Source organism: Mobula hypostoma, chromosome 28, assembly GCF_963921235.1.
Source record: "Mobula hypostoma chromosome 28, sMobHyp1.1, whole genome shotgun sequence".
NCBI lineage: Eukaryota > Metazoa > Chordata > Chondrichthyes > Myliobatiformes > Myliobatidae > Mobula > Mobula hypostoma.
In genome coordinates, this window is record NC_086124.1 from 31,120,935 (window position 1) to 31,141,834 (window position 20,900).

The following is a 20,900-nucleotide window of genomic DNA, read 5'->3' on the forward strand; positions in this document are numbered from 1 at the left end:
TACTCAACTTAATACCTCGAACATCATCGTAAAACTGTATCTTTTTACCCTGAGGCTTAAAGAAGCTTGGTTTTCACATATACTTCCACATTTACCTATTTACTTACTTATATATATAATCATTGCTAATCTGATTAATCTACATGTATATTACTGTATTGCGTAGTTACTAATAAATATTATTAGTTAATAGCAATACTGCACTCCAAAGTGTTTTCCATCTCTGCTGTGTTCTTTATTCCCGTCACGGGGTACAATATTGCTTGAAAATGTTATGCCAATTTCTTAAAGACGAACTATTTGTCACTTTAATACAGATGCAATTATTACATTGGCTTCGAAGTCTGTTTTACTGAGATCAGAGATTAAATCAAATCACCTTTATTCACGTTTCCTTTTGTATTTTACCCTCGTTCTCTTCTCGCTTCTCCCATCGTGTAGAAGGTGCGGCATCCTTAGGTTCCACCGGAACGGGTTCAGGAAGTTATTGCTGTACAACCATCAGGAACATTACCGGCGTGGATAAGGTCAGGCACCTCAAGTCTGTTACAGATTCCAGTACGTACTAACTCACTTTCAAGGACGCTACACCTCCATAAGATCATAGGCTGATGTTGACGAGTAATAATTATTTCTGAACTTGGTGGTGTGAGTCATGAGGCTCATGTAGCAGCAGGAAAGTGAGTATGTCCGGGGTGTTGGAAGTTCCCTGATGATGGATGCCGCGTTTCTGCGGCAACATTTCATATGGAAGTGCCCAGAAGTGCGGAAGGACTGTGATGGACTGGGCCGTATTCACTATTTTTGAACGACATTCCATTCAAGGGCATTTGTGTCTCCATGCCAGGCTGGATGTAACATGTCAATATCCTCTCCACTAAAAATCTACAGTCGCTCGTCAAACTTTTCTATGCTAAACATAATTCAGGCAGACTCTCAGAGAAGTAAAGGCGCTACTCCGCTTTCATCGTAATTGTATTTACACACTGAGCTCAGGGACGGGTCGTCCGTAACAATAAAAGTGAGGAATGTAAACGTGCTGATCCTATCAACCCTTGATCCTTCGATTACACTGGCTCATGGACCTCTGGTTTCCTCCGACTGACGTAAATAATTAACCCCTTGGTCGTAATGTCATTCAGTAAGCGGTTGTAGTTATGACATCACAGGCCCAGAATTTCAATCTCCCTCTGACATGCTGATTCGTCACCACCTTATTCGGAATACGACAGTGGTGGTGTCAGCAAACTTGAATATGGCCTTGGTGGTGTGCTCAGTCACACGGTCACATGTGTAACGCGAGTAGAGTCTGGGTCTAAGCACACAGCTGTGTGGTGCATCCGTGCTGACGGAGATCGGGGTGGACGTGTTGTCGCAAATCCGAGCAGACAGCACTCGATCTAGATGAGTCCCTTTCAAGGTAAGAGGGGTAAGGAACCGATATTTTTCACTTTTTAAAGATTTTAGAACGTTATATATGAGCAGAATTCGACTATTTCGCCCATCGGGTCTGTTGCACCATTTCGTCATGGCTTATACATTTACCGTGTAAACCCCAAATCTCCTGGTTTCTCCCCGTATCGCTTTAAACCCGAACCAGTCAAGAATCTATCACCTCTGCCTACACGGCCTCCACAGACGCAGGTGGTAAGAGTGGGCTCCCTCACCTCTGCCGCTCTGACCCTAAACACAGGTGCCCCTCAGGGCTGTGTACTAAGCCCCCTCCTTTACTCTCTGTACACCCATAACTGTGACGCCACCCACAGCTCCAACCCGCTGATTAAATTTGCTGCCGACTCTACACTGATTGGCTGAATTTCAAATAATAATCAGGCAACTTACAGAAAAGAAGTCACCAGCCTGACACAGTGGTGTCAGGAAAACAACCTCTTCATCAATGTCGCAAAAACAAACGAGCAGTTTGTGGACGACAGGAGGAATGGAGACAGGCTAGACCCTATTGACATCAATGGATCTGGGGCTGAGACGGTGACCAGCTTTAAGTTCCTCGGGATAAACATTTCTGACGATCACCCGTCGTCTGTACATACCGGTTGTGTGGTGAAAAAGACACAACAGCGCCTCTTTCACCTCAGACGGTTGAAGAAGTTTGGTGACGGCCCATAAATCCTAAGAATTTTCTATTGGGGCAGAATTGAGAGCATCCTGACTGGCTACATCACTGCCTGGTACGGGAATTGTACTTTCCGCAATTGCAGGACTCTGCAGAGAGTGGTGTGGACAGCCCAACTCATCTGTAGATGTGACCTTCCCACTATTCAGGACATTTACAAGACAGGTATGTAAAAAGTACCCGAATTATCATTGGGAACCCGAATCATCTCAACCACACACTGTTCCAGCTGCTACCATCCGGGAAATGGTACAGCAGCATAAAAGCTAGGACCAACAGATTCCGGGACATCTTCTTCCACCAGGCCATAGACTCCACATCTTCCGTTCTCTTCCTAACGTTATTGCTCTCCATCTGCGTTCTAAAAGAGCGGCATTCCCGCCTCTCTCACCATTGGTAACATTTGTTTCACATCCACTCTATCGATGCCTTTCAACATTAGATAGGTTTCATTGAGGGCCTCTTTCATATTATTTGTCGCTTAATGCATCTTACCTTCTTCATGACATTTTTAGTTGTATTCTGTCGATTTTTAATAGTATCATAATCCTCTAACTTCCTACCAATTTTGACCCCGTTGTATGACTTTACTTTGGCTTTGTATTGGCTTTGACTTCTCTTGTTATCCACGATTGTGTCAGCTTGCCTTCAGAATAATTTTCCTCTTTGGGACGTACACATTTTGTGCTTTCCAAATTGCTCCCAGAATTTCTAGCCATTGTTGCTCAGCCGTCATCCCTGCCAGTGTTCTTTTCCAATTAACTCTGTCTAACTCCTCTCTCATGCCCGTGTATTTCCATTTACTCCAGTGTAATTTGCTTCTCAAATATCTGTCCGAATGTTATCATATTTATGTTAATTTTCCCCGAAGGATGCTTTTATCTTAAGCTCTCGTATGAATTTCCGTTTATTGCACAACACCCAGTCAAGAACAGCTGGCTCCCTAGAGTGCTCATATACGAGCTGCTCTAAAAGGCAATCTTGGAGGCATTCTAGAAATCTCCCCTTTTGACATCCTGCAACTTGATTTTCCCAAACTACCTGCCTATTGAAATCCCACGTGACTATTGTAACATTTGACATGTATTTTCTCCGGCCATTTGTAATTTGTAGACCTCATCTTTACTACTGTTTGGGATTTGTATATAACTCCCATCAGGGTCTTTTTGCTCCTGCAGTTCCTTTGCGCTACCCACAACGATTCAATACCTTCCAACCTCAATGTCACCGCCTCCTAATGATTTTATTTCATTTCTTACCAGTAGCACCACGCCATCCCATCTGTCTTTACTTTCGATACAATCTGTATCCTTGGACGTTAAGCCCCCAGCAATGTTTCTTTGAGTCGCGATTTAGTAATACAGACAACGTCACTCCTGTCAATCTGTAACTGTGGCTCAATACCATACATTGCATACATTCAAACAAAGCACCTACAGTCCTGTATTGAAACTTTTCGATCTTGCCCATGTTTTACATTTCACCGTATGCTCTTGACTGCACTTTTGCCTTATCATCGGTCTATTCTTGCTAGGAGTCTGATTACACTCTGCCTTTGTTTGTAAACCAGTTACTTCATGCTCAGCAATATCACTTGTCCTCAGTTAAAAACATTTAAAAATCAAATGAAATTCCTTTGTTAATTTACGAGTAGTAAACGGCTGCGCAATCTGTTGCAAAACGATACTTATTTGAAAGTGATAAGAAAGTTAAAAATAAGCGTCTTCAATTTTGGAACAAACACAAAATGCTGGAGGAACTCAGTAGGCCAGGCCGCATCTCTGGAAAAAAAATAATACGGTGGACGTTTCGGGCCGAGACCCTTTGGCATGACTCAAATTTTGTGACATTCTCCTTTGAAAGCGTGAATAAAGATAAAAGAAAATTTATTGTGTTGTGCTTTCCTCCATGAGCGATTGCCATTGCGCTGCGACACAACGTATAGAAGTAGCTCATTTGAATTGTTTGTTCACTGGGACGTCTCTGATGTGACTAATGAGATGCTAAATTAGTTGGGAGATTACATTATCCTCTCCCTCTTAAGTACGTGCAAAGCAATCACCGGTAGTCTTCGGCAGTAGGAACAGTATAAACCGATCGTCACGACACGCGGAAAGTGGACTCTCCAGCAATTTACTACACAGGGGTTGTTTACTATCCTGCACTGACTGCGATTTGTATTCCTGGAGTATGTGTGCGATTTCTTTTTGCTTGACCTGCTGCACAACATCATATTCGTCGTAAAATACATGAGATTACACCAAGTTCTTTGTTTGCCGAGAGATTTCGGTCGAATCAGGTTTGAAGCATATGATTTTTTTTCTCACTCAGACTGTACAGTTTTTTTTTTCCTTTTGTTAGTTTCTTTGTGTTTGTGTGTGTGGTCCCTTAACTCCGTCATAACAAGCTTTTTGCACCATTCTGTTTTTGGTGATGGAGAGCGTGGCAAAGAAGCCGGCCGGATTCGAACTCCAGATCTCTCGCTCGGAAGTCCAGCGCTGATGCCGCTACGCCACCAGCCGGTTTCTTTGCAACTGCAATAACCGATCTTAAGATTAGAGTAGATCAGATTATGAGGACACGCAGTCCTCTTTTATTGTCGTTTAGTAATGCATGCATTAAGAAATGATACAATGTTTCTCCAGAATGATATCACAGAAACACAAGACAAACCGACTGAAAAACTGACAAAAAACACATCATTGTAACATATAGTTACAACAGTGCAAAGCAATACCGTAATTTGATGACGAACAGACCATGGGCACAGTAAAAAAGGTCTCAAAGTCTCTCGAAAGTCCCATCATCTGACGCAGACGGTAGAAGGAAGAAAAAAAATGTTCCTGCCATGAACTTCCAGCGCCGCAAACTTGCCGATGCAGCCTCCTGGAAGCACGCTAACACAGCCGACTCTTGAGTCCGTCCGAAAAATCCAAGCCTCCGACCAGCCCTCCGACACCGAGCACAGAGCACCATCTCTGCCGAGTGCTTCGACTCCGGCCCCGGCAACGGGCAATAGGCAAAGCCGAGGATTTGGGGCCTTCCCCTCCGGAGATTCTCGATCGCACAGTAGCAGCGGCAGTTAAGCGGGCATTTCAGAAGTTTCTCCAGGTGTTCCTCTGTGCTTCCCATGGCTCTCTCAATCAATCAGGATTGTGCACGGTATCCTAGTTAACACATACGATATCATTCAGAGCGGGCGCGCACGCTGCGTCGCGACGCCATCTTCTCCTCCGTCCTAAAGGAGTGAAATCAGTAATCAGATCTTGCTTCAGCATTCTCCGTTGCTCGCATTAGGGTTCGGGCGCGAGTACGCGGGCAGTGGGCAAAATATCCGTCTAGTGTTTGTAGATTTCGTGCTGGAGATGCAGCATCGCTTCACCTTGCCACTTTGTTTTCGGCCCACGTTGTCATCATCTCGGTTGCTGACTTGCCTTTATTGGAATCTTTCTCCTCGTTAACCTCTGCTCTGGAGTTTAAGTTACAGTGGTAGAATTATTGCCTATGGATCGCATTGGGGCTGGGAATTATAAGGAATAGGTTCTGTGATCTGGGGGATTGCAATAACTGCTTGAGGGCTGTTGTGGGCGGGACAGGACCCGGGGTAGTGTAAGGCAATGGGGGTGGAGGTTTCACGGCGAAGGGCGGTGGGGTGGGAACTGGCATAGCGGACGGTGGGGGGTGGGGTTAGTTTGCAGGACCTTGCAGCGGGGGAATAGCTGAAGGAGGAACCGAACTGCTGGTGCTGCTTGGTGAATTTGGCCCCTTAGTGGGGTAAGGGCTTCAGTTTATGAGGGTATGTAAGACGGTCGGAGATCTTAGGTTTAGAAGCAGGGCTGAGGACTGGGGATGCGATATGGGTTTGTGGGGCTGGTGTTACGTATGCCCCTTTGTGTGGTGTGGATTGGGTTATCTGGGGTGCTGTCCGGTTAAGTTGGGGTGGGCAGTCCATTGTAATTTAGGATTAGGGTGAAGGGTAGTGTTAAGAATGTTTGTAGGGCGGCGTAGTAGTTTTAAACTGGTGCTGTGGGGGTGAACTTGGCTCCCTTGTGGGGAGATGGCTCAGGTTTATGGGGAAGTGTTGGACGGCTGGAGGTGTTAGGTTTAGGGGTGTGGCTGGGAGGTGGGGATCCGGGACCTTGCAGTGGAGAACTTTGCTCCCCGGTGAGGAGAGAGTTAGGGTGAGTATTAAGGGTTTTTATCCTTCGAAGTCTCAGCCTACTCTCATCGACCTGCAGCGGGACCATCGTTCTTTTACACCATCATGCAACAAATGAGATTTCATTTTCAATATAACTATCTCAATATCCTTTCGATTGCAACAATAACCAAAAAAACAATATGACTGTCCCGTCTTCCCTTTTGGATTTGTTTGTTCTGGTCTTAATTTTAACGCTGCAGGTTCCCAGACTCACATGTATTACATCAGTGGAAACAGTTCCCCTGGGTCCATTGTATTCCAATTCTCAATTCTCCGTTCAGAAACAATGCTTGGCTTATTCGAGATTGTTGCATCAATCAGCAGTCAGCTATTAATATCGCCGTGGACTGCGGAATCCTATTGCAAACTGCTGGAGATCTGCCGATTCAGCTGTTACTTCGATCCCTCCCTTGGCCTCAAGCATTAATGTAAGCCCGGACGAACTGTGGAAACACATCGTGGGTCGAAGCCAGTTCTATCCGGGCTGGAATCAGAAAGATGTTTTCCAATCAGTGTGTAAACAATTCTCTGTATGCAAATCAAGTAAAATGCATCGGATTTTGTGCGCTTGAAGCTAACATTTATTTCTTCCTTGCAGTTAATTTAATGGCAATTAGAATCCTGTGTCTTCAAAAATGTGGACTATCCAAATGAATCATCCTTTACCGGGTGGCAATGGCAACAGCTGATTTCATGGGTGTTATCGCTGGCGTTGTACTAGTGCGGATCAATAATATTTACGGTCTCGCCAGTGTTTTGTTAATCACTCCGATTTGCGCTGTGACAGTTGTGTTTCGGCTCGCAACCATGCACTGTTCTGTCTGGCTAACGGTAGCTTTCACATTTGATCGATGTACAGCATTGCAATTTCTTACTTAAAGCTGTGGAAGCGAGTTTGCACCGAGAGGACGGCGATTACAGCGGTAGTGATTGTGAGCATAGGGAGTTGGCTCTGGTGTTCTCCATTTTACTTTGCAGTAGCTCCTTTCACGGTAATTGACAACGTTCCATGGTGCTGCTCTGTCAGAGCTGATACGTTAGTTCACCAGTGTGGAAAGCTTACCAGATCTTCAATAATATCATTATACCTTTATTGCCAATCGCTTTAATTCTATTGTTCAATGCTTTAACATTCAGACATATTATAACGGCAAACAGAGTCCGCCGAGGACTTCGGAGCAGCATTGACAATGAGAAAGATTCAGAGGTGGAGGACTGGAGAAGGTCAATGATTTTGCTTTACGCTCCATCAGCCTATTTTATTTTATTTTGGACCTCGGTTATATTCTCTACTATGAACTGGGAGGCTCAAAATTACTTTTACGCAGACAGATATCTTAAATCGCCGTCGTTTATCCTGCAAGAGTTTGGGTACACGTTGCAATTTCTCTGCACCTGCACCACCACGTCCCAGGGAAGAAATGAAGAAAGGAGTGAAACATCAGGTCACATTGAATGGCCGACTTTGTAGTTAAAGCGTAAGTTGATTTGTATATTTTGTTATTAAGTCACATAAATGTTCTACAAACATTTGCAGATCTGCTAAATCATGAAGAAGAGAAAACGACGACTGTTCTCTTTTCAGTGATACTTCCTGGCTTGCTGAGTTCCTGCAACATTTTGTGTGTGTAATGTCCAAAATCACACTGTGGGCCGTTCCATTTATGCCTCTTTTTCTGGAGCTTAAGGTTGTTAATAATGACTCAGTGTTTCTTCACAATGTGACTGTGTTCAAGTACTTTCCACGATGAGAATCTCTTTTATCCATAGGTGATGCTCTTTCTTTCGTGCAGCAGGTTAACTTTTTCCTTCCGTGATTCGTTATGAAGAAGTGAAAAATCTTGGTGAAGGTAATTGAATTAAAGTTGATGCAACAGTCTTATAATAAACCCTCAGCAACAAGAAGGAGTTTATGTTCAGGCAGAAGTATTTCTCCTTTCCGCATCTTACTGTTCTCTCATTCAGTACGAATTCGTGTGGACTCTTCCTTTCAAACTGCGTCTCCACTTTTAACATTTCCTCTCAGACTGCAGATGACCATAATGACTCCATCTTATCGCTTATTTTCTCTTTGCAAATTCGTGGACAATTTTGCAAGCGGCTGTAACATTTTAGCCTCAGTTTACCAGCTTCTTTACTTTTTATCAAACAATATCCATTGCTGAATTGCAGAATTTCTCCAGCCGCCATTGCTATTCCTTTTTCGGCAATATCTTAGTTCAGTTATATTTAACTAAAATAAAGTAGAGGTTGAAATGAAAGGTAGAGCCACTTGCTGACCGATAACCTAAAAGATTTATTGCAGCATTGTAGATTTTTTATCCTGTTCTCACAGCCATTTCCGGACGACTGCTTTTGTTTTTAATTTTATGAAAATGTAAGACGTATTACTTGGCTATTTTATACTAATTGCTTAACTGTGAATTACTTATCATTTAAATTCATATGCAATCATTTCATTGCCTTCGAAAACTATTTTACTGATATCAAAGAATAAGTCACATCACTCATTTATTGTGTGCACAATCCTCATATTGTGCTTATCTGTCTCTGATGGCATCTATCTCATACCCTTAGCATCGCTAATGCTCTACTTTTCTACAATACTGACTGACTTCCTGCGCAGCGATGAGGTCCTCCATATCGCTCTGTCCATAATTTAGCACACATATAGATAATAATTCTTAACTGCTGCTTCCGTAACATTGTCACAGTTAACCAATGACTCTTAACCACAGTAATCAGTCATAGTTGTTAGCCGTGAGTTGAACTCCCGACCTTTCGGGACCGGTGGACCATTCTTAGTCCGGCCTCTACCTTTGTCCTGTTCTGCATGGGTGACCTTATCAAGGGTCAAAGCACAAGGAACCGAATCAAGCCAACAATGCTCGCTGGATGATTGAGACATGCAGACCTCCAAACCTTACCATAAGCTTCAAGTCCGCTTGAAGGACTTTTCCAAAACACTGGATATAAAGTAGGTCGGTACTCGTTTTCTCTTAAGCTGCTTTATAAATCGTCCATCTAAAATTCGGCTTCCACAGTATACTCCCTTTTGATTGTTACATCAACATCGTCATGGAGACGTCTAATTACCTACGTTGTGCTACATTAACGCATCATTGTTAGAATATAAATAATACTCACCGATAGTCTCAGCGCCTTATATCCCTTTGACTCATATAAACTTATCTATTCAAGTTTAAGTTGTTACCTCTACTTTCCCAGACCTGCTCTCAGTGCCTCCTCAATAAAAACTACTTTTGACTTGTAATTTTGACCTTACTTTCTTACACTGCTGGAGTATAAACTGCATTCTTTCAAATGCTCAAGCATGGTTTGAATTCATTGTTGCATGGAATAAAATCTTACCCTTTAGTTCTAACTTCCGATATTTCAACTACATTCCTCACTTTTCCATCAACCAGATTGGCTAATATAAAAGTGTCGTGAATTCATGCTTGTTGCCCTCAGTCACCGCCAACATTTTCATGGTGAGCTACGGGAAGCCTGTTGTCACATAACGCACCAAAATAGTATCTATAGCATTCCTATTGGAAGTAACCGTCCAAATCCCGCTGTCATCATCAGCCTCACAGACCAACTAGGCATGTATCCTCTTGTATTTGGTTCTCGCTCCCTTCTCGATTCTACCAACGAGCAGATGGCGCAGCATCCGTAGGTCCCACTCGGGCAGTTTCAGGAACAATTATTACTGTACCACTATCAGGACCATTACCAGTGTGGATGATGTCAGGCACCTCAGTTCTGTACAGATTCCATAATCTACCAACTCACCTTCAAGGACGCTACACCTCCATAAGACCACAGCCTGATGTTGTGAGGTAATAACTGTTTCTGAGCCTGGTACTGTGCGTCATGGGGCTCCTCTACTTTCGTCCAGATGGCAGCAGAGAAATAGGAGCATGTCCTCGAGGTTGGAGAGACTCTCATGCTGGATGCCGCGTTCCTGCGGCAATGTTTCATTCCGAAGTGCCCAAAGGTGCGGAGGGACCATGGCAGACTGGCCGTATCCACTACTACTGTTTAAAGGATTTTCCGTGCAAGGCTTTTGGTGTTTCCATACCAGGCTGGGATGCAGTACAAATCTATAGTCGCGAGTCAAAGTTCACGATGCCATACGGAATCACCGCAAATTCCAAACAAAGTAGAGGCCCAGCCGTGCTTACTTCATAATTGTGCTGACGTGCCGGGATCGGGACGAGTCCTCCGAAACGATAACAGCAAGGAATGTAAAGTTGCTGATCCTATCCATCCCTGATCCTTTGATTAGGACTGGCTCATGGACCCCTGGTTTCCTCCTACTTAAGTAAATAACCAACTCTTTGGTCTTGATGTAATTGAGTAAGAGGTTGTTGTTACGGCACTACTCAGCCAGATTTTCTGTCTCCCTCCGACATGCTGATTCGTCACCACCTATGATTCGGAATACGACAGTGGTGTTGTAGGAGAGCAAACTTGAATCTGGCTTAGGTGCCGTGCATAGCCACACAGTCACATGTGTATCCCGAGTAGAGTCAAGGTATAGGCACACAGCCGTCTGGTGCATCTGTGCTGACGGAGATCGTGGAGAAGATGCTGTTGCAAATCCGAACTGACTGCGCTTGATCTAAACGAGTATTTTTCATTGTAAGAGGAGTAAAGGACCAAGATTTCTCACTTCTATAAGACTGTACAATGTGAAACATGGGCAGAATTGGGCCATTTGGTCCACCGAGGCTGCTCCGCCAGTTCTGATGGCTTATCCATTAACACTCTTAGCCCCAATCTCCTGCATTTTCCCCGTATCCCTAACCAATGAAGAGTCTATCAAGCTCTGCCTTACATAACGTAAACCCATGGCCTCCTCATACGCGTGTGGCAACGAATTCCACAACTTCCGTTCTCTTCCTAACTCTTCCGTTCTCTTCCTTTCCATCTTCGTTCTAATATGTAGACTCTCCCAGCACAGCTAACCGCCGCTCTACATTCACTCTGTTCAGGCCTTTCAACATGAGATAGGTTTCAATGAGGTACCCCTCATTCTTCTGAAATCCAGTGAATCCTGGAATCATTCTGGTGAACTTCCTTTGAACTCCCTCCAGTGTTGGCACATTCGTTGTAAAGGGCAGGAAACGACTCAGAATACCGCAAGCGAGGCCTCCCCAGTAGCCTCAACATTACATCCTTGCTTTTAAATGTAATACTTCTTCAAAAGAATACTGAAATCGCATTTGCTTCCTTCACTACCGAATAAGTCTGCAAATTACCAGTTAGGGAATCCTGCACAAATCCCAAATCATTTTGCACCTAAACAAAAGGAATTCTGCTGATGCTGGAAATTCAAGCAACACGCATCAAAGTTGCTGGTGAACGCAGCAGGCCAGGCAGCATTTCTAGGAAGAGGTACAGTCGACGTTTTGGGCCGAGACCCTTCGTCAGGACTAACTGAAAGAAGAGATAGTAAGAGATTTGAAAGTGGGAAGGGGAGGGGGAGATCCAAAATGATAGAAGAAGACAGGAGGGGGAGGGATGGAGACAAGACCTGGACAGGTGATTGGCAAATGGGATATGAGAGGATCATGGGACAGGAGCCCCAAGGAGAAAGACAAGGGTGGGGGGAACTCAGAGGATGGGCAAGGGGTATAGTCAGAGGGACAGAGGGAGAAAAAGGAGAGTGAGAGAAAGAATGTGTGTATAAAAATAAATAACGAATGGGGTACGAGGAGGAATTAGCGGACGTCAGAGAAGTTAATGTTCATGCCATCAGGTTGGAGGCTACACAGACGGAATATAAGGTGTTGTTCCTCCAACCTGACTGTGGCTTCATCTTTAAAGTAGAGGAGGCCGTGGATAGACATGTCAGAATTAGAATGGGATGAAGAATTAAAATGTGTGACCACTGGAACTTCCTGCTTTCTCTGGCGGACAGAGGGTAGGTGTTCAGCAGAGCGGTCTCCCAGTCTGCGTCGGGTCCCGCCAATATATAGAAGGCCACATCGGGAGCACTTTAAAGATTTGTCTTTATCTCGGAAGGAGATGATAGCAGAGCAGGGTAGGGAACCTGAGATAGTTAAATTAAAAGAACAAGCTCTTCCAGATAGTGAAATTGGAAAAGTACCAGTTGGATATTATTTTGAAAAGGGGGTATTAATGAGAAAGTGGAGATCGCCTACAATTCCTGCTAGTGAGGAATGGGAAGTTAATCATCAGGTTGTTGTTCCTAAAATTTCCCGAAATGAGATTTTAACTATGACTCATAGTATTCCTTTGGGTGGTCATTTGGGAGTAAAGAAAACTATGAACAAAGTTTCTAAACATTTTTATTGGACTAGTTTAAGACAAGATGTGGCGACATTTTGTAGAACGTGTCATACATGTCAAAGTGTTGGTGAACCTAATCAGGTTACTCCAGTGGCCCCACTGCAACCAATTCCTGTATTTGGTGAGCCGTTTTCAAAAATCATTGTAGACTGTGTAGGTCCTTTGCCAAAAACTAAAATTGGACATCAATATTTATTAACTATTATGTGCACAGCATCTAGGTTTCCAGAGGCAGTACCCTCTTAGGAATATAACAGCCAAAACTGTGACAAAGGCTCTTATAAAATTCTTCACTTATTTTGTGCTGCCTAAAGAAATACGATCAGATCAAGGTGGTAATTTTATGTCTGGGTTGTTTCAGCAGGTAGTTTATAAACTGGGAGCAAAGCAGATTATTTCCTCAGCCTATCATCCAGAATCACAAGGAGCCTTGGAGAGGTCTCATTTTACACTAAAAAACTATGATTAGGATATATTGTGTAGAAAATGAAAACGATTGGGATGAAGGCATACATTTACTACTTTTTGCAGTAAGGGAGGTAGTACAGGAATCATTAGGCTTTAGTCCTTCTGAACTTGTGTTTGGACATTGAGTTCGAGGACCTTTGGCTTTGTTGAAGGAACAGTGGATTAATAAAGAAGTACACACTAGTTTGTTAGATTATGTTTTGAATTTTAAAGAAAGATTGTACAAAACTTGTAGTTTGGCCAAGGAAAATTTAAAGTTAGCTCAAGAGAAGATGAAGACGTGGTGTGATAAGGAAGCTAGGATGAGGTCATTTCAGCCTGGAGATAAGGTGTCGGTTCTTTTCCCAGTGCAAACAAACACATTACAAGCCAAATTCCATGGTCCTTATGAGATTAAATCTAAGGTAAATGAGGTGGATTATGTGATAAAAACCCCAGATCGGAGGAAGACAACACATCTCTGTCGTATAAATATAATAAAACCGTATCATCAGAGAGAAGTTGCCACTGTGACTGTTAAGGAAAAGGGTTAAGGAAATTAAACTCCAATTAAATAATCCAGTTTAACGTTACAGGAGTACAATATTTTGATCAGTCATATTAAGGGTAAAGGCAATGTGATCACTGATTCTCTGTCTAGATGTTAAATGTGCAATGAAAATTTGTTTTTTTCTGGAGTGAGATTTTATCATTTGTAACACTCCCACTGTACATTAGTTTGTAAAGGGCTGAAAGATAAGATTGTATATATTGTGTGCTTTGTAAATTTTATACCAATTTTGTACTAATGTTAAAATTTTGTTCTTCAAGAGACCAATTTCTTTTTGGAGGGAGGTGTTACATGCTCAAGGAGATCTCTTTCTTTGTGAGAATGATGTAATGGTGACGTAGTTGGTTTCTGAGTTTGTAGATTTCCAGGTAGAACGTGTTGTGCCTCCTTTTCTGTTGCGTGTTTGTTTTTGTGACGCAGTTTCATTTTTAAAAAGGAAGGTGAGTCCTCTTACAACATATTGTATTATTGAACTGGAGATTTGTGGCTGGAAGTGCCAATTTACTCAATTCCGACAGTTTTGAAGGGAGAGTGAAGAATTCATCGAAGTGAAGGATCGAGAGAAGTCGGAATCGTTTGGCAGTTTAATAAAGAATCGACCGCATTAAGTCTTCGTTGGAGAGAACCTGCATTGAGATACCTCTTGCAAAAGGGCACTATTCCAAATCATATTATGCCTCTCCAAATGTTCATAAATCCTGCCTTTCAAGATCTTTTCCATCGACTTACCAATCACTGAAGTAAGACTCACTGGTCTATAATTTCTTGGGCTATCTCTACCTCCTTTCTTGAATAAGCGAACAACACCTGCAACCCTACAAATCTCCGGAACCTCTCCCGTCCCCATTGATGGTGCAAAGATCATTGCCAGAGGCTCAGCAATCACCTTCCTCGCTTCCCACAGAAGCCTGTGATACATCCCGTCCGGTCCCGGTGACTTATCCTACTTGATGCTTTCCAAAAGCTCCAGCACATCTTCTTCGTTAATATCTAAATGATCAAGCTTTTCAGTACACTGCAAGTCATCCCTACAATGCCAAGATCCTTATCCGTAGGAAATACTGAAGCAAAGTATTCATGAAGAACATCGGTTATCTCCTCCGGTTCCACACACACTTTTCCACTGTTATATATGATCGGTCCTAGTCACTCACGTCTTATCCTCTTGCTCTTCATATACTTCTAGGATGCCTTGCGTTTTTCCTTAATCCTGCCCGCCGTTAGGGAACTGGAGCAGGAGCTGGGTGACTTCCGGATCATTCGGGAGAATGAGGAGTTTATAGACAGTAACATCAGGGAGGTAGTTACGCCAAAGGAGCAGTGCACAGGTAATTGGGTTACCGTCAGGCGAGGGAAGGGGAAAGGGCAGGCAGAGCGGTGTTCCCCTGTGGCCATTCCCCTCAACAACAAGTATACCGATTTGGATACTGTTGGGGGTGATGACTTACCTGGGACAAGCTGCGGCAGACGCATCTCTGGCACTGAGTCTGTTTCTGCATGTCATGAAGTCAATCAAGTCAGCATTCTGGTTCACGGTCCGGCCCGTCGATCCATATTCCAGATTTTCCGGTTATCCCTTGTTCTTTTGGTGCCTTAATTGAGGCACATGATTCTTATTTCGGGCTGGATACATAAATAGCTCCTGGGTTCAGCTTCAGTTGATGGACTGTTCCCTTCCCTTCCCTTCACCTTCATCCTGAGGCCTTGCCTGAACCTTTGCCTGAAGACTTGCCTGCAACCTCGAGTGCGTCCTCGGCTGTATCGCTATCAAGTTCTACAGCTGGAGCAAGACTGGAGCCTTGCTGTGTCTTGATAAGGAACTGTCTATCGTTGTTTGGAACTATCTCTGTGTCCACGCCTTCGCTAGGTAGGTCCGGCTGTTTGCCACTACCTTGTGTTAGGGACCGTCTCGTCGTGTTCAGCATTCTGTGTTTGAGTCCCGGCCCTACGTCCTGCTCCTAAGGAGGGGTTGCATCTATTGTGTTCTGCGTTCTTGTCTCCCAAGACCGAGCTTCTGTGTTCTGCGTTCCTGTCTCCCAAGACTAAGTCAAGGCTTTGGGGTCTCGTCCTGTCGTGGTGCCTCGCCCAACCCAGGAGTACTTCGTTTAGTCCAAGCCACGTCCAGGTACCTCGTCTACTCCAAACCAAGGCTTTGTGTTCTCGTCCTGTGCAGGAGTTCCACGTCCAGTCCTGTAGCCATGTCTTGCCCTCGCCTGGATCCGGTGTCCGAGCACGAGTCAAGACCCAGGTTCCGGGTCCCTGTCCAGTCTCTGGCTTGGAGACCCTGTCCAGGTTCCAAATTCCTAGTTCCTCGTCCAGGTCCCACTTTCCTAGTCTAGTCCTAGCCCAGGCCCTGTACCTAGTCTCGTCCAGGGCCTGTGTCTCGTACAGAGTCGTTTCTTCCGCACTTCCCTTGCTTTCTTGACACACCTAGTCCTGTTCCTAGTACTTCAGTGTCTGTGTCTTGCATTTGGGTTGCTCCCAGCAACACCCCCCCGCCACTCCACCATATGACACTGCAGTGCAGAAGGAAGGGTGGAAGAAGAGGAGGGCGTTAGTGATAGGGGACTCGATAGTTAAAGGTACAGACAGGAGGCTCTGTGGTCGTGACAGAGAATCCCGGATGGTTTTAAGCCTCCCGGGTGCCGGGGTCAGGGATGTCTCTGATCGTGTGCACAGCATTCTGCAGTGGGACGGTGATCGGCCAGATGTCATGGTGCACATCGGTACCAATGACGTCGGAAGAAAGAGTGAGGAGGCCCTGAATAGTCAGCATAGAAAGCTTGGTAGGAAGTTAAAAAGCAGGACCTCGAGGGTGGTATCTCAGGATTTCTACCTGTGCCACGTGCCAGTGATGGTAAGAATAGGATGCTCTGGCTGTCACAATGGGATGCTGGGAACAGACCCAAACGCAAGACACAGACACTGAAGTACAAGGAACAGGACTTGACTAGAGTAGGGGCGTGACAGGATTCAGGCTAGGAGCAGCGATAAGAACGCAGACTTGGGCTAGGGAAAGCGGGACCATGACTAGGAACCATGGAGTAGGAGACAAGGCTTAGACTCCGAGCCCGACACTGAACAAGGACCCAAAACCTGGGTCTTGCCTCGGGCTCGGATCCCGGAATCAGGCAAGGACATGACATGGCTTAAGGACAGGACGTGGCTGGGGTCTAGAGGCCCGAGCTTGGAGACAAGACAAGGTTCTGACTCCGAGCCCAAGACTGGACAAGGACCCAGAACCTGGGTCTTGCCTCGGGCTCGGACCCCAGAACCAGGCAAGGACATGACATGGCTTGAGCCTTGGGGTCTTGGGTCTTGAGCTTGGCTTGGGATCCTCGAGGCTTGGGGTCTTGGGTCTTGAGCTCGGCCACACAAATATCCCCTGAACATTTGCCATATTTCTGCTGTACAGTTCCCTGAGAAAATCTGTTCCCAATTTATGCTTCTAGGTTCCTGCTTGATAGCTTCATATTTCCCCTTAATCCAATTATCCGCTCTCCTAACTTGACTGTTCCTATCCCTCTCCAATGCTATTGTAAAGGAGATAGAATTGGGATCACTATCTCCAAAATGCTCTCCCATTAAGACACCTGACACCTGACCAGGTTCATTTCCCAATACAAGATCAAGTTCAGCCGCACTTCTTGTAGGTTGTTCTACACATTGTGTCAGGAAAGTTTCCTGAACACACCTAACAAACTCCACCCGATCTAAAGCTCTTGCTCTAGGGAGATGATAATCAATATTTGGGAAATTAGAATCTCCCTCCATGACGAACTTGTTATTATTATACCTTTCAAGAACCTGTCTGCCTATCTGCTCCATGATGTCGCTGTTACTATTAGGTGGTCTATAAAAACACCCAGTCGAGTTATTGACCCTTTCCTCTTTCTAACCTCCACCCACAGAGACTCAGTCGGCAATACTCCCATGGCTTCCTCTTTTTCTGCAGCCGTGACTCTATCTCTGATCAGCAGTGCCACGCCCCCACATCTTTTGCCTCCTTCCCTGTCGCTTCTGAAACATCTAAAGCCGGGCACTCTATGTAACCATTCCTGTCATTAAGGTCTCTGTAATGGAGGCACTCATGACTGTGAAGGTAATCATACCACCAGTGCAATACTAAAGTTTGCTGACAACACCAGTATCGCAGGCTGAATCAAAGGGGGTGACGAATCAGTACATCGAAGGGAGATTGAAAATATGACTGAGTGGTGCCATAACAACATTCTCGTACTCATTGACATCAAGACCAAGGAGCGTTGTCTCAAGGTATGTGGACGATACAAAGGTAGGCGGAGGGCAGAAAGATCCGAGGATGCGGAGAGGCTGCGCAATAACTTAGATAGATTTTTGTGTGTAGATTAGAGAGATAGCAGTGGGCAAAGAAGTAGCAGATGGAATATGGTGTCGGAAATTTTATGGTCATGCATTCTGGTAGATGAAATAAAAGGGGAAACAATGTGCTAAATTGAGCAAAGATTCAAAAAGGGGTCCTTATATAGGATTCTCGAACAGTTAATTTGCAGGCTGAGGCGGTGGTGAGGGTAGCAAACGCCACATGGTATTGATTTCAAAAGGATTAGACTATGAGGGGAGGATGTCATGGTGAGGCTTTTTAAAGCACTGGTGAGACCTCACCTGAAGTATTGCGAGCAGGTCTGGGCCCCTTATCTCAGGAAGGACGTGCTAGCACTGGAGAGGGTTCAAAGGAGGTTCAGAAGATGACTTCGAGGAGTTTAAGCTTTCGGGAACCTCGTGGCGAGAAGGCTACGGGATGGGGTACGAGCGATTAGCGCTTGCATTGTTCGCGGATTACTGACACGAGGGAGATTTAGGCAACGTGAAGAATGCGGAAGATGGGTGCCAGCTGCTTGTCTTTTGATCGTGGTGAAACGGCTCTGCAACCAGAGTGGGGAGATTGTCTTTTCATCTCTGGTGGGATTGCTCGCTGTCCGAGAAGTGAAGGCCTGCCGCTGTGCCACGAGAATGTCACCGAGGTTTTCTGCATTTTGACATGGCCTCAGGCTATCAGCTTTCTGTAGCATTATAGTTTTATATTATCCGAGTTTTTCCTGGAACTTTCTCGAGTTTGTTTGTGTACCGGAGGGAGGGGTTTGGAGGTCAATATGCCTGTTCCGTTTTTATTCATTTTTTTCTGCCGGGGAGGAGCGATTTGGGGGTTGATGATCATTCCATTCTTGCTTTCATGTCTATCTGGAGAATAGTCTCAGAGCTGTATACTTTGACGATAAATTTGAACCTTTCTGGATGGCCCAGGGTATATAAAAAAGCGACAAAATTGTGTGATATTTGTAGTCGTACAGTGCTGCGTTATAGGAGGATAAATTGGGTAATTAAAAGTACGTTAACGATGATGTAATAATCAAAAGAGAGTGCCAGAAGTAGATGAAGAACTTTGCGTGGTCCTTTTAAACAGCATCTTAAGAGAAAACGAACTACCAAACTATTTCATATCAAATTGTGAAAGACTCTTCAATGTGAACCACAGCCTTGTCCTAGGGTTTGGAGACTCAATGACCCGCAGAGTTATGTTGGTTGCAGTGAGGGTCTTGTGCTTTGGCTCTTGACAGGGTCATCCGATCCAAAGAGGCCAAAGTGTACAAGCCACAGTAGGAGTGGTCCTCCGGTCTTCTGGGTTCTGGCTTCAGCTCATGGTTAACAACCCTGACTGGTTATAAAATTGTTCTGGAAACAGCAATGAAGATGGCTTCTACATCAGTCTTCCACGATATAGACAGGCACAGATGGAGGACTTTCACTGCTCTCCATGCAGCGTAATGGGCAGTAAGTCAGTAATGCTAAGGGGTATTAGATAAACCCTATCAGAGGCTGCCGAGCACAATATAAGTCCATTCTGTACGCAATAAACGAAGGTGATTTACTTTATTCTTTGATCTCAGCAAAACGGATTTGAATGGCAATGTAATGATTTCATCTCCATTTAAATGATATGCAGTTCACGTTTAAGAATTTAGCATAAAATAGGCAAGCAAGAGCGGATATATGACGGCTGGAAAGTAAGTCCGGAGAAATAAGATGACAGATGGACAGAATCAGTATTTTACATCCGTCTTCACAGTGGAAGAGACTCGCAGTGTGCCAGATGTTGAAGGGCACGAGGAAAGAGGAGTGAGTGAAGTTACTATTACAAGGGAGAAGGCGCTCAAAAGACGGACAAACCTAAGGGTACAAAAGTCACTCGGAAAAGATGAACTGCACCCTAGGGTTCTGAAAGAGATTGCATTAGAGATTGTGGCGCCAGTGGTAATAATCTTCCAAAAATCATTGGACTCGGGCATGGTGCCGGAGGAGTGGAAATTGAAAATGTCACTCCACTCTTTAAGAAAGGAGGAAGGCAGCAGAAAGAAAATTATTGAGCAGTTAGTCTGACTTCGGAGATTGAGAAGATGTTGGAGTCAATTGTTAAGGATGAGGATATTGAGTACTTGCTGACAGAGGAGAAGATAGGATGATGTCGGCATGGTTTCCTTCAGACAGAGCCTTACCTGAAAGAGCTGGCATTCTTTGAGGAGATTACAAAATACGATTGATAAAGTGGATATAGTGGAGTTTCTATATTTGGATCTTCAGAAGACTTTTGACAAAGTGCTACACATGAGGCTGCTTCCCAAGTTAAGATCCCGTGGTATTGCAAGAAACTTACTGGCACAGTTAGAGCATTGCCTGATTGGTAGAAAACAACGAGTGGGAATAAAAGGATTCTTTTTCTCGTTGGCTGCTAGTGACTACTGGTGTTCCGCAGTGGTCGGTTTCGCTACCGCTTATTTTTATGGTTATATCAATGGTTTAGATGATGGAATAGATGGCTTTGTTGCCATGTTTTCAGATGATATGAAAATTGGTGTAGAGGCAGGTAGTGTTCAGGAAACAAGAAGGTTGCCGAAGGAATTAGACAGATAAGGGGAATGGGAAAGAAAGTGGCAAATAAAATACAATATTGAAAAATGCCTGGCCATGCACTTGGTAGAAGGAATTAATGTGCAGATTATTTTCTAAATGGGAGACAATGCTAAGCCTGAAATGCAAAGGGACTTGGGAGTCCTTGTATAGAACATTCTAAAGATTAACTTGCAGGTGAGTCGGTGGTGAGGAAGGAAAATGCAATGCGAGCATTCATTTCAAGAGGTCTGGAATACAAGAGCAGGGATACGATGATGAGGCTTTATATTGTGAAC